The sequence below is a fragment of the Sciurus vulgaris genome (genome assembly GCF_902686455.1).
Source record: "Sciurus vulgaris genome assembly, chromosome: 14".
NCBI classification, from domain to species: Eukaryota; Metazoa; Chordata; class Mammalia; order Rodentia; family Sciuridae; genus Sciurus; species Sciurus vulgaris.
In genome coordinates, this window is record NC_136475.1 from 42,345,056 (window position 1) to 42,358,508 (window position 13,453).

General features: G+C 41.5%; 1 protein-coding gene across 3 annotated transcripts in view; it reads left to right on the forward strand.

Annotated features, from left to right (window-relative positions):
* Positions 1-13,453, forward strand: part of LOC306643523 (TBC1 domain family member 8-like) — a 53,370-nt gene that overhangs the window by 27,184 nt on the left and 12,733 nt on the right. For 2 of the 3 annotated variants that reach the window (XM_079109743.1, XM_079109742.1), the window contains exon 2: positions 4,388-4,505. The exons of the other annotated variant lie outside the window; for it this stretch is intronic. The gene's annotated coding sequence lies outside the window, so the exon portion shown is untranslated. The remainder of the gene's footprint in view (positions 1-4,387; positions 4,506-13,453) is intronic. 3 annotated transcript variants of the gene reach the window in all.

Below are 13,453 nucleotides of genomic sequence, written 5' to 3' on the forward strand. Positions count from 1 at the left end.
TTTAAAACAGAGCATCTCTAAGTTGCCCAGGCTGGCCTCAAGCTTGTGATCCTTCTGCCTCAGCCTCTTGAGTATGTGGGATTACTGGAGTGCACCAGTGTACATGGCTGCTTTTTGATTATTTTAATGAAGATAAATGATTCCCAACAAAATACCTAACACATTCTAGGTATTTAGAAGAAAATAATCTCTGGAAATAGAAAAGGTTTTTTTTTTTTTTTTTTCCTACCAAATTAGTAGCTTTAATAAAACAGGGTATAGTTTAGCTAATTGGGTCCTTGTGTTAGAATCCAAGATACTGCTGTGAATTTTGGTTTTAGAGGGCTTTCTGAGTCTGCCAGAACTTCCATAGCAAAACACCACAGACTTGGGGGTGAAACAGCAGGTATTTTTCTCACAGTTCTGGAGGCTGGCAATCCAAGATTGAGGTGCCAACAGGGTTGGTTCCTGATGAGGCCTTTGTCCTTGGCTGGCAGATGTCCTCCTCCTTACTGTGTCCTTACATGGCCTTTCCTGAATGCATTCCTGGTATTTTCTTGTGAGAACCCCAGTCCTACTGGAACAGGACCTTACTTGTGTGTACTCACTTGGACTTAATTACCTCTCACAAGCCCTTTCTTCAGTCACAGTGGGAGTGAGGCCTTGAGCATATGAATTTGGGGGAGTCACGTTCAGCCCTAACATTTCTCCTGTGCTTGGTTTGTAGAGGGCTGATGCAGATGGTTGGAAACAGTGTTAGTGTTACTGTGTAGACTTTTTATCATCCTGTGTACAATAGATGGGAAATTTGTACTTATTTTCTTTCTTTCCCAACCCTCATTTGTCTGTGATGTTGTGACTTTCAGACTGTTTCTGCCCATAACCTGGAGAAAAAGACATTTACTAATTTGTATATATTCACTAATAAATTACTAGCAAATAATTTATAATTCAGTAGCTCCCTCACAAGGCAGCATGCATCCTAGGTCCCATTCAATGGTATATTTTTTTTACACTATTTTCAGTGGACTGCTTCATGGAATTTTGCAAAATGCTGCTGTAGTGTCGGTTCACAGCCTTGGTGTGTGACGTGGAATGACTTTTTTAATCCTTTGAGGTCGCGAACATGCAGTCTGCTCACCTCGATTAATGGTATTTGGGAAGCCCGTCCTAGTATTTCCCTGCAGAGGAAATGATAGTTTGGAAAGTTTCCCTGCCATTTGGCATTTGTGTAGGAAATCAACAGTAGAGTGGAAGAGTTTGATCATGTTGATGTCTTTGCTGGCAGAGGTGCACACCAAGATTTGTATTCAGGAGCAGGGTAGGTCATAATAAAATCTCCCTGTAGCTCAGCCATGATAGAGTTTAAGTATTTATTTTCTCTTTCAAGGTGTAGGCTTTGTTTTGGTTTGGGATTATCTTTCCTTATCATAAGCTCCTCTGCAGTAGATAGAAGAATTATTTAAAAGTCTGGTTTTCAGATGTATTTTGTCTGAGGTCTTTATTCCATGGTGACATGTTGCATTAGAGTTTGGATATAATTTTATTCATGTTATCGAATGTTATCAGTTGAAGCCACACACAGCTGTTAATAGTTAACTGCATTGGTCCCTGTGAGCTGATGTAGCAGGATAATGAAAACGTATCATGTCTCCTGGAAAGATGTGGTCAGGAAGGTGGCCTTGCAGGGGACTCTGAACTCCCTCCGAGTGCAAATAGAGCAGCTCTTTTAGTGTGCAGCCACGGCACATACTGACCTAGGGTCTATGTGAAAGCTACTGAAAAATTCAAAGGTAGCTTCTTATGGGGACCCCAGGGCATTGCAGGGTTGTCAAGCGTGAGATCATACCCGGGCTTGCTCTTCGTTTGCTATATGACCTTGGAAAAGGATCTGAGCCTCCCTTTTCCTCCTCCAGTCTTCATTACAGATCAATGAGATCATGCCTGGATAGACTAGAGCCACAAAGGTGAGCCCTCTTCCCTCAGGCTCTTCCCCATTCCTCCAACTTTTTAAAATTTTGATAAATGAAGAGTACATGAAAACAAGCAAGATTCAAAGCTGGTAAAGCTATTCCCTCTTTAGTTTTTATTCCCTTGTTTGTTCAGGATCCTGATTAGCTGGCTTTAGTGTGACAGGTAGTAAAAGGTAAAGATATAAAGAGTAGGTCTCATAGTATCAGGGGTGTGGAGCCTGCCAGGTTCCTGTGAGCTTCAGTGGAACCCCACTTTGTGAGTGATGGCTGTCTTCATGATTCCAAGATACCATTGCTGAACCACCAGGTTTAGGGGTGCTCTTGTGACCTGCCCCTACACAGGTTTTGCCTAGGGTGCTGAGGGGGAAGGGAGACTGCAGGCAGAGGCAGGTACAGCAGATGTCCAGCTGAGCCAGGCCAGCATGCACAGCAAGTCTTAGTGCCTGAAGAGCCAAGGGCTCATTTCAGGTCAGATAGGAAAAGGTTCGGAAGCCTCAGGAGAGTCACACTGTGGAGGCTGGAATTGCTTGGTGGGATTTTGTTTTAAAATGAGCTTTCCCAGTCCTAAAACACTGGGAGCCTGAAGGGCCATGGCTTTCAGGATGCCAGAGGAGGCCCTGTGAGCATGGGAAGTGAAAACAAGAAGATCCTGACCACTCACCCCAGAGGTAGCTCCTTTTAAGCTTCAAGTGGGCTGCATCTTAGGCTTATGCATCCTTAAAGAGCAAGACGGGTGGTGAGAAGTCTCTGGTCATGTCCTCTTGGTGCCTGACCTGGGAATAGAGATATGGGTGGAGAGAGACAAGGACAGCCTTCCAGTGCTGACAGACCAACTTTGTTGATGACCCAAGGATGTCACCTTAGGTCATCCTGTGCCTCAGCATTGGGAGATCAGAAGGGAACCAAGTTCTGTTGCCTTGAGCTTTTCTTTTTCCTTACGAGGTACTTCTGGGTACTTCTTTTAATTCCATCCCAAGTGCCCACTCAGAAGAGCAGTCCTAATACAGATGTTCTTCATTCTCACAGACCCAAATCTGCAAGTTCAGAGTGAGCCCTCTGGCCCTTTCCTTGTGAGGTACATGTTGCATATCCCTTATGCAAAATCCTGGGGAGCAGAAGAGTTTTGGATTTTCTAGGATTATAGGATATTTGTATGTACATAATAACATGCTACCCAGTCGAAACATGAAATTCATTTGTTTCATATGCACTTTATCCAGAGAGCTGGAAGGTACTTTTATATAGTATTTTCAGTCTTGTACATAAAGTAGTTTGAACTAGAAATCAGGTATGGGGTTTTCCACCTGTGACATCATGTTGGAGCTCCAAAGTTCCAGATTTTGGAGCATTTCAGAATTTGGATTTCCAGATTGGGTTGCTCAACCTGTGTTGCATGATATTCACATGAATCTGTAGTGTAGAAGAGGAAGGTTGCAGGTGGGATATAATGGGAAAGGAAGTTCAGTTTTCAAAACACACATCTGGCATTTGGACATTGTGACTCTACTGGCCCTTGTACTTTTTACAGGGGCTCAGTTATTCTGTACTATCGTCTGGTAGCCTTTAATTTCTCTGAGTTTAGAATATACCCCATATTCCATTTGGGAATCCAGCTGACCACGACTGCATGGTCCACACATGACTTTTCTTGTCCAGGATTGTGCTTGCTTTACTGAGCATTTCACTTAGCATCTGCTATGTGCAGAACCCTGCACTAGGAGCTAGGAACGTGCGCTCCTATGCTGCAGTAGCCATCATGCAACAGCGATGACTAGGAACCTCCTTGAAAAGAAGCAGATGACTGAAATGATTGTGCCTTTGGTTACTGGTGTTGCTCAATGCTACAAAAATATGGTGAAGTTTTTTAGTTGCCTTTGAAAGAATAACTTGCTTTTGTGTTTTTTAATGTGTACCTGATCTTATAGTTTTTAGAGATATTGCTAAAAATGTATGAAGTGTCCATTTGTAAACCTGTGAAATTCCTGGCTGTTGCTTATGGGTTGACCAGTGCCTGTTGCAGTGACAACATCCTTGTGAGGACCTTCCCAGGAGGTTCTTCACCTGTGAACGTGGCTTTGCTACTTCTCCACAGGCCTCATCTGCCACTTGTGGGTGTGTTCCATGCTGGAACAGCTGTACAAATGCAAATGCTTCTGACACTTGAGGGGTAGGTACATTATCAAGGTGTGCAGGGTGGTCGCAGAACAGTCTCAAGCCTTTCCTGCTTGGTGAGCTGGCCTACATGGCCATTGGACTGAAGTTTGTAAGTCCCAGTGCAGTGGCAGGGTGGAGGGTGCCAGCTTACAGTGACAAATGGTGGCTGAGGGTTTGAGAACCCTGACATGGGACGTTTGCGGAACATAAACACAGGAGACTTAATGTTGGGAAAACAATGACTCTTGTTTTTCACTCTCTTTCTTTCTATTCTGATCCAGGTGCCACATTAGAGGAAATTAACCAGCACTGGGACTGGCCAGAACAAAATCTCCTCCATACTCTGTCTGCATTTGATAATAAAGATGACATGGCCAGTTTGTCAAGGGGAAGGTGAAGGTAGGCCCCTTGATCTCGACCTTTCTCCCTATTTCACGGGTAACTCTCCATGACGTTTTGAACTCTGCCACATACCCACAGTCTTCACCAGTCCAATTACACTTTTTGGCTTAATGCGCAAAGTCAAATTTTGTTCAGTTTCTCACCTGTGGTTTTTTCAATGCATAAAGATACATCTGAAATTTAGGGAAAAAAGGGGGTGGTGCTTCATTCTCAGGCCTAATTCCTATTATCTTTTACAGATGTAAAGATCATTTTTTTTTTTCTTCTGGGGTACCATAATGTTAAGATTTCTGTTTTTACAGAGCAACATGTTATTGTCTTCCTGGAATTAGTTATTCCTGGCTTAGTTTTTGCAGCTGTAACATTTGTAACCATGTTGGACCTAGTACTCTCCTCCCACTAATAGTGGATGTTTGTTTGTTCTGCAAATGTTAATTAAATGGAGTTAAAGCCAGTTAAGCTCTGAGAAGGCAGGAGAGGACTCTTGGGAGGTATTTGTTGATACGTCCTGCCAGTTACATTCTTACATAACTAGTCTCCTTAGAAGGACTTGATGGTGATTGGTGCTTTAAGATCCTGTTGGGCAGGGACATGTTTCCTCCTTCTACAGTGAACTCTCCTTACACACTTGAACACATAAGCCTGCAGTACGCTTTTCTTCCCTTGGGATAAAACCTCCCCAAACCATTCCACCTTTCCTCCCTTTTCCTGTTCCTCCCCCTCAGTCCATTTCCTCTATTCAAAAGATCCCCAAATGTGAAATGAAATTGTCAAAATAGTGCTGTATACATACATGAATATACCACAGTGAATTCCACCTTTTATGCATACATATAAAGCACCAATTACAAACAAAATACATAGAAGAAAGACCAATAAAGTAGGATGAATGGGGAGGGAAATGGAGCGCATTGTATTCCATGCCTATATGATGGTGTCAGAGTGAACCCCACTACTGTGTTTAACTAGAATGCACTAATAGAAACACAGTGAATCTCCCAGATCATGGATTTGGTTTTCTTCAAAACAAACCTCAAGAGTTCCAGCTTTTAGTAACGGGTGTCAAAGTGTTTTTGGTTTTAGAGGAACAAAAGAGAAGCACTCTTTTCCTTTTGGGGCCTGGGGTAAGTGTGCAGCATCAGTGAAGATCAGGGACACCCCCTGTCATCTAGTGCCAGGTTCCAGAGCTGTCAATGCTATAGAAATAACATGAGAAGCAGTATGTATTTTTTGGAGTACTATAGTAGTGGAAACAGCTAAAGCTGTAATAATACTAATCAATGTAGTAATGCCTAGGATCAAAGCAGCTACAAACCTTTTAGTTCTCATTAATTCATTAAATCTTTTAAGTATCAATACCTGGATCATCATACCATTCTTCTTCTAATATAACAGGTAGTATAATATAAGAAGGTTGATGAACAATTATAAAAACAGTATAATGTTTAGGAAAAGTAGAATTAATGTAATTAATAACAATATAATTATTACATTTAATAGAGTATGATTCCTTATCCTTAGTAATATTGAAGTGATTAGATTTGCTTAATAAAATAGCATGAGGAGCTTTAACATAGGCTCTAACAATCAAAGGTTTAGGAGTCTTTTTTCTGGTCTATTTTAGTAAAATTATATTTGTTGCAGCTAATAATCTATATAAATCAGGAAAGTATGATTGTTTGTCATTTTTTAATATACTCTTAAAAACTGTAGTTACCGATCCAGGAGTAAACCATCTATGTAAAGACTCACCTGTCTGGGTTAAAGAATGAATAAACTTTCTTGAAGATTTAGGATTTTCCTTGGGATGTTTAGTTATGTAAGACCTATAATCAAAATTTAGAGACAATACAGACCAATCCATAATTTTTGTATCAGACATAAATGGACAATATACCTGAGCAAAATGAGCAAATCCACATTTAAACCATTTTGGAAAATCTGTTTTAATAGCCATAAGATCCCAGTATGTATCTCTTTTTTTGATTATTTGTTTCATAAGAATCTAAAACATCAGGTGTAGTAATGTTATCATAAGTATCATTATAATTAGTATATCCAATTGATATTATTTTTAGACTTTAAATATATCTTTTGTTAGGATCGAATTGAGGAGAATCTGTAAGGTAAGCTCTGTAACTTAAAGGCGACCATCCCAGAGGAACATTGATATTATTGCTAGAAAAGCAGATTGGTGTTTCTTCCACAATACTATGAAAAGTAATTGTGGATGACACTTTATGTGGAATCAAAGAATCAGAAATGCCTCCTAGCAGCTGTGGATGATTAGTAAAAACTTAGATTTGTTTTCCTCCATGAAGAGGGATGTAATAATAGAGGATCAGGGAGGAAGGTCCAATAGGCCTGTTTCCCTGAACAAGTATTTACCTGACAGGCCAGTATGGCCAGAATTACAAGTAACGTTTCTGTTGTTTGTTTTCCTTGGCTAGTAACTATGTGACCAGCCTCATTGGTCAACCTTTTTAGTTGTCCCCAAGTGGGAGGAACTTCTGGGAGAAGCCGATGAGGCAAGGCGAAGACGCCTAATCTGATAGGTTATATAGTCTTCAGGTGTCCAAGGTCTGCTCAGATATGGAGTTGATCTCTGGCTCCACCCTCTTGGGCTCATGATGTCAAATCAGTCAATCCGGAATCCACAATGGAGAGTCAGCATCTATTATAGTTTACTTGGGAGAGAAAAAGCATGATAAAAACATTTTTTTAGATTTTATGTTTAAAAGACTTGTATATCTGGAAATATACATTTAATAAACAAAAGAATAATAGTACCAAAATTACATTAATGTTTTATATTAGTTTAGTTTCTAGAAGAAAACTTAGACTCCAACACAATACAATACTTTAACATTTGTTGTTTAACCATAATTGTATAAGTCCCAATTTCTTAAGATTAATTACTCTAAAGAATAAAATTTAATAGACACAATGTTGAAAACAAATCAGTGTTTTAACAAAATCTTTCTCAGTTTTACATATAGATTAAACCTTAGTTTTAAATCAGTGCGATAGTATTTGACCTTAGGAGAAAACCTTAAATGGCTTTAACTGATGCTCTCACATACATATAACCAACTTAGTTACACACAAACTTGCTGAAATTTGTCTTTTACTTACACAGACTTTTTTAGCATTTACTTAGACCCTCATGTATTTCATCACATAAGCACTTCCTTATCCAGAAACATTTTTTTCCTAAATATATTTCCATATTTAGAACCGTTTATTTTTTACTTATCTGTTGACCCCTTGTTTGTATCCTGAAACAATGCTTATGAAATTTCTGAATTTAGTTAAATCACTCCATTTTAACGAGATTAAACACTTTGTTGTTTATAGTACTGTAATAGAAACACAGTTGACTCAGGATTAGTTCAGGATTTGTTTTTTTTTTTTTTTTTTTTTTTTTTTTTGGTGGTGTTGGGGATTGAACCCAGGGCCTTGAATATGTGAGGCAAGCACTCTACCAACTGAGCTGTATCCCCAGCCCTTAGTTGTCATTTTTGAAAGATTTTTTTTTCTAACTTTGCCAAAAAAAATCTTTGTAAGATTCCATGGCTGCTTGTTTAACATTACTGAGAAAAGTAGTTTTAGTAGAAGATGTATTCACTTCCAAGCTGTGACTGCAATATTTGACACTTCTAATACTGTTCTAGACAAGGAAAGTTGTGCTTGAGGAGCAAAATAATTGTTAGTTCCTAACAACATAGACATAGTTATTTGATCTCTTGTCCTTTTTACAATTTGCTTTTGAATCACAGCTTTAGCCAATTCCTCATACTCAGTTTTCCACAATAAATATTGGCCAGGTGATAAGCAAGAACGAGCAGTCTGTTGCCAATCAAAAGGAGTCATCCATTCACTTGTAACAGTATCTACTAATTGTGAAGTGTATGGAGATGTAGGACCAAAGTCTTTAACTGCTGTTTTTAACTCTTTTACTATTTTAAAAGGGAGAGGTTCCCATACAGGAGCAGTATCTTGTTCTCCAAGGATAATATAGGAAAAGAAAGAAGTATCACCTTGGGCAGGAGCCTCAGTAGTAGCTCCCCAAAGTAGTAGTTGGAGTAGTAGTTGGAGTTCAGCACCTTTTCCTAGGCTTTGGTAGAGGTGGTGCAGAGGCTGCTATTCTAACAGCAGGTGGCCAGTCCTCATTATGGTACTTAGCAGCAATCTCCTCTAAATCTAGTTTATCTTGTGGAGAAAGTAACTCCCTATTTTGCTTCTCGGAGTCAGATGAACTCTCAGAGAAGGAGGTAGCCTGGTAATTTTGTATCTTAGAAGAGGACTTTAACAAAGGTGTTTTCTCCAGAGAATCCTCTTCTGGAGAGGAGGCATGCTTACCAAGATACATAACTTCATGTTGTGAATTTAGTGCATCTCTAAGGAGATTCCAAAGAGCAAAAGCATCAATAGGGATCCTTTAGCTCCATGATGTTGATAATATAATCTCATTTCATCCCCTAATTTTTTCTGTGTAGTCAAATTTAAAGTACCTTTCTCAGGAAACAATGGAGAACATTCTTGTACAAAATGAAAGAAAAGTCTCAACTGAGAAGATGAGACAGAAATTCCTGTTTTAATAAGCATACTTTTAGCAATGTCTATGAATAAGCTTCTTTCCTTAGATTGTGAGTGAACCATTTTTCCTACTAACTTTTTAATGTTCTGTGATTACCTGTCCTTCCTTAACTCAGCCTTTTTTCTACTGAGGGTCCTACTAACTTCTCAAAGTTCTGTGATTTCCTGCCTTTCCTCACTCAGTCTTTCTACTGAGGGGTCTGCAGCACCCTAGGCAGAATCCTAACCTCCTGAAATGCAATTTTACTTACCACTCTTCAGGCCCCATGTTGGGCGCCGGGGTCCAGCCCTAGCAGCAGTCAGGGGTCCAAGGTGAATGAGAGGTGTCGGCGTGGTAGAGAAATAGCACACAGAGACACCAAGTGTTCTGAGGCTGAGTCTGAATCTTTATTGTTCTCAGAGTCTTGTATGTTTTCTCTTTGGTATTGATTACATCATTTTGTGGTTAATACAAGGAAATGTTAAGTAAAAAAATCTTCAAGAGTATAATTAATGATCTTATTCAATAAACATGTTTTTACTGTATGATAGTTTAAAAAGAAAAACAGTTCCCAGCAAGGTAGAGGGCACCATGCTCCATTTTGTTTTAATTTCCCTAAAAGAATGCATCATTAAGTTTCTGTAAAAATCCAGTGCTTGGAAGCCAGGGCATGACCTCTTACCTGTGGGGTCAGAGCGGGCCTGGGCTGTGGTGGAAGACCCGCGCAGCTCTTGGTTTACCCCTCATCCTGGCTCGATGGACTGTGCCTTGGTGTCCTGTGTCAGATGGCACTGAGCATCAGCGACTCTTGACCTGCCTCTCTTGGCCTAACATGAACTGTAGTGGTTCTTTTCTTGAGGTGTTTCCCTTACTTGGAGGAAGGAAATTGATTTCTGCTACACTGGTTCCTGAAACACTTCTGTAGGAGAAGAAAAAATGTCCTCTCTCTTCCTAGGTTCTGTGAAATTACATCGCTATACAGCAGATGAGCAAGAGAGAAAAAGTTGATTTGAATGCATCCAGAGTGTATACACATGGCAGAAACTCAGCCGAGTAACTCTTAGGGTGGTTAGAATCGACCTTGCACAGCACCTTAAGGGAAAACAACCAGTTGGCTGAGGACTGAAGTGACAGGAAAAGGGGTCCAGCTTCTGGGGTGGTGCAGGGTTGGTGAGGTAAACATGGGATAAACTAATGGAAGGGGAGGACTGTCTGTGTGAGGCCGTGTGAGGCCCTCGTGCTGCTGAGATCTAGAGGTTAAAGATGTCTTCCTGGGGCAATGGGGGACACGCCTGTGCAGATGGAGAGTCCCTGCTGACTGGGGGCAGACAGGAGAGGGCAGAGAGTCTTTCTGGTACTTTGTCTTTTTGGTTTCTCACTTATGTTGAGCTCAAAATTATCCTTATGCTGAAGTGGCATGTTTGGGGTTGACAGTTTTGATCCAGGACACTTCAAAACTAATATGCCCTAAAAAAAAGAAAGGAAGGAAGGAAACCTGAGGAGGCAGTGCTGGGGAGCGAGAGCACATCGTGGCATTTGTTCTCCCCACTCCTCAGGCCAGATCCACAGAGTCTGAGAGTTGGACCTTTTCTGCTCATATCCTGGGCCCTGGCTGCTCCATAAAACTTGAAAAATTCCTTCTGCTTCAGCTCTGCCTGGGACCAGACACTGCAGCCAAGACACTTGGGAGGCCTTATGGCCACCATTCTGGCTGTGCCTGGAGCCCCTGGGTCCTGTTCTCAGCCATGCCAGTCAGCTCTAGAGCTTGATGAATAATGTAGAAAACAGTTCACTTCACCAGTGCTCAGGTTTATTTTAACAGTAATTTTTGGTGAGATTATTTTAATGTGAGTGCCCAGGTTTCATTTCTAAAAAGACTTATACAGTGAGGATTTGGTAACACTCCCAAGAAAACAGCCTCATCTTAAGAAACAGGCTCTTATAAGACAGTCCTATAAAACACAAATGAAAATGTTAATAAAAAGAAAAGAACAGGTAACGACAGTCTGTCACCCTGAGAAATGGGCCACACCTTCTATTCTAGACCCTCTGTCACCACCACAAATCACAAAGGTCCCTTCTTGGTGGTGGTTGGCAAAATTTACAGTGTCAGATTGTGCCCTCTGCTGTCTCCAACTCACTCCAGGGTTTTACAAGTACTTCCGGTCTCTGGAATCTTGGCCAGGGTCCTCCCTTCCATCTTAAAAAAGTACAGATGGATGGTGACTGTGCATGGCATTAGGCTTTGCCAAATCCTGCAATTGGCTTTATACTGACCTTTTGGAACCTAAAGAAGACATTTGTTCATGTTTTAAAGAGTCTCTTAGGTCCTAATTGGGTCGTTCTTCAGGGCTGATGTGAGTTCACATCCTCATATCTCTTGTGTTGGTTTGCTTTCCATCACTGTCACAAGTACCTGAGATAACTGACTTAGGGAAGATTGGTTGCTCCCAATTTTAGAGGCTCCAGTCCATGACTGGTTGGCCCCATTGCTCATGAGCCTGTGATGGGACAGCATATCACGGCAGTGGCTTATGGCAGAACTAAAGTGTTCACCACATGGCGAGCCAGGGAGCAGAGAGGAAGGGGCTGGGTTCCCACTGTCCACTTCAAGGGCATGCCCCCAGTGACCCAAGGACCTCCCGCCAGACCCCACCTTGTGAAGTTCCACCACCTCCCAATACACTAGCTGGGGATCAAGCCTTTATCACATGCACCTTTGGGAGGCATTGAAGATCCAAACTGTAGCATCAGTATAGGGAGTATTTGGGAAATAATTGTGAATTAAAATTCTCAAAACCTTAGAAGTCAGCTGATTCAGCCAAAGCTTCATGGTTAGTGAGTGAGTGACAGACTTGTCCTGTGTTTTGCAACTTTGTGATGGTTAATCGATCCCTGCTCCTTTTTTTTTTTTTTTTTTTTTTTTTTTTCCTTCTAACTGGCTGTTGTTTCTGGGTAGTGGACAGGGGTGGTTGTCATGGAAGCAGCACAGATTCCTCAACTGCCTGGGTGCATCTGTTCTTCCTGTTTCCTGTCCCTTTGCTCTCTTCCTTCCCTTTGCCCAGCTCCCTGGATGAAGGCCCCATCTTTTTGTGCCTCAGGCTCTGATTGTTTAGGACCAGCATTGCCTTGCTGAGCAGGAAGGTGAGCCCAAGAAGTTCCAAGAAGCCTTGGCGAATTTCGAGGCCAGGTTCATCTTCCCAGAGGCAGAGAAGGTGGTCACCTACTACTCTTGCTGCTGGTGTAAGGGCTGGGTGTCCCACCAAGCCTGGCTGTATGTCAGTATCAATAGCCTCTGCTTCTACCCCTTCTACCTGGTCAACGAAGTCAAGTGAGGCCAGTGCCAACATCTGCAGTCATTTGGTCCTTCAAGATAAAGTTGACCTTGGGGTTGATTGGCATGGCTCCCAAGAGAAACCATCAAAGGTTAAATCCCACAACAAAAGATTTAAGTGGGTGGTTGAGATGACAGCAGGTGATACTGAATTAGTTTTCAAATGATTGTGCAGATAATTAAGTTTAATTACACATGCTACAACTAAGGAGCTTGATTTTTTTTTTGTTTTTGTTTTTGAGACAATTCATTTTTCTGCTACCTCAGGAGCATATCTGTGCATATTATTTAAATAGCTACTCAAGAGCTTTTACTACCACAGATCATGTTGAAGATACGGTATCATCTCTGATGGCTGAATATTTCTAAAAGAGTAGCATGTACTTCTGCTTCTTAATGCAGAAGGCCATCCTTTAAAACACCCATCCCTGAACATCATGACTGTTGGATATGAAGATTGCTTTACCTGGGTCCACTTGAGATCCAGAAATAATTGACATCTCACCAGCAGTGGACACTGTCCTCAGTACTGGCATTCCCACAGGGAAAGGCAAGGTCACACGTGTCAGTTGTGTGTTCAAGGTTTCAAAAGCCATTTCCATTGAAAAGACTTTTAGAACCCATTTCAAGAGCCTGTGCTGGGTGTCATGGGAGACACACATGTATGTGTGGTTTTCTTCATTTATTCTACAAGTGCAGCCAGTGGGAGGCTTCCTCCTGAATATCTCCTGCGGCCAGCCTCTTGCACATGCTGTTTTCTCTTTCTGTCTCACCACCCTCGGTTCTGATGCCTCAGCACCCCGCCCTGTGTGCCCAGTCCTCTCCTGACCTTGCTTGGAATGGGCCCCGGCCTAAACTTGGCCATCCTTTTCCTTCTTTCTGAAATGTTTTTCAAGATGAACACCCTGCTTTTCCTTCTGTCCTTAGACTTAGCCTCTTTGCAAACTCCCTTCAGATTGGTCATCTCCACCACGCCTTCCTTGGGCCCTATAAAATACATGCCATGTCTGTTTCTGGACTACGTTCTGTTAA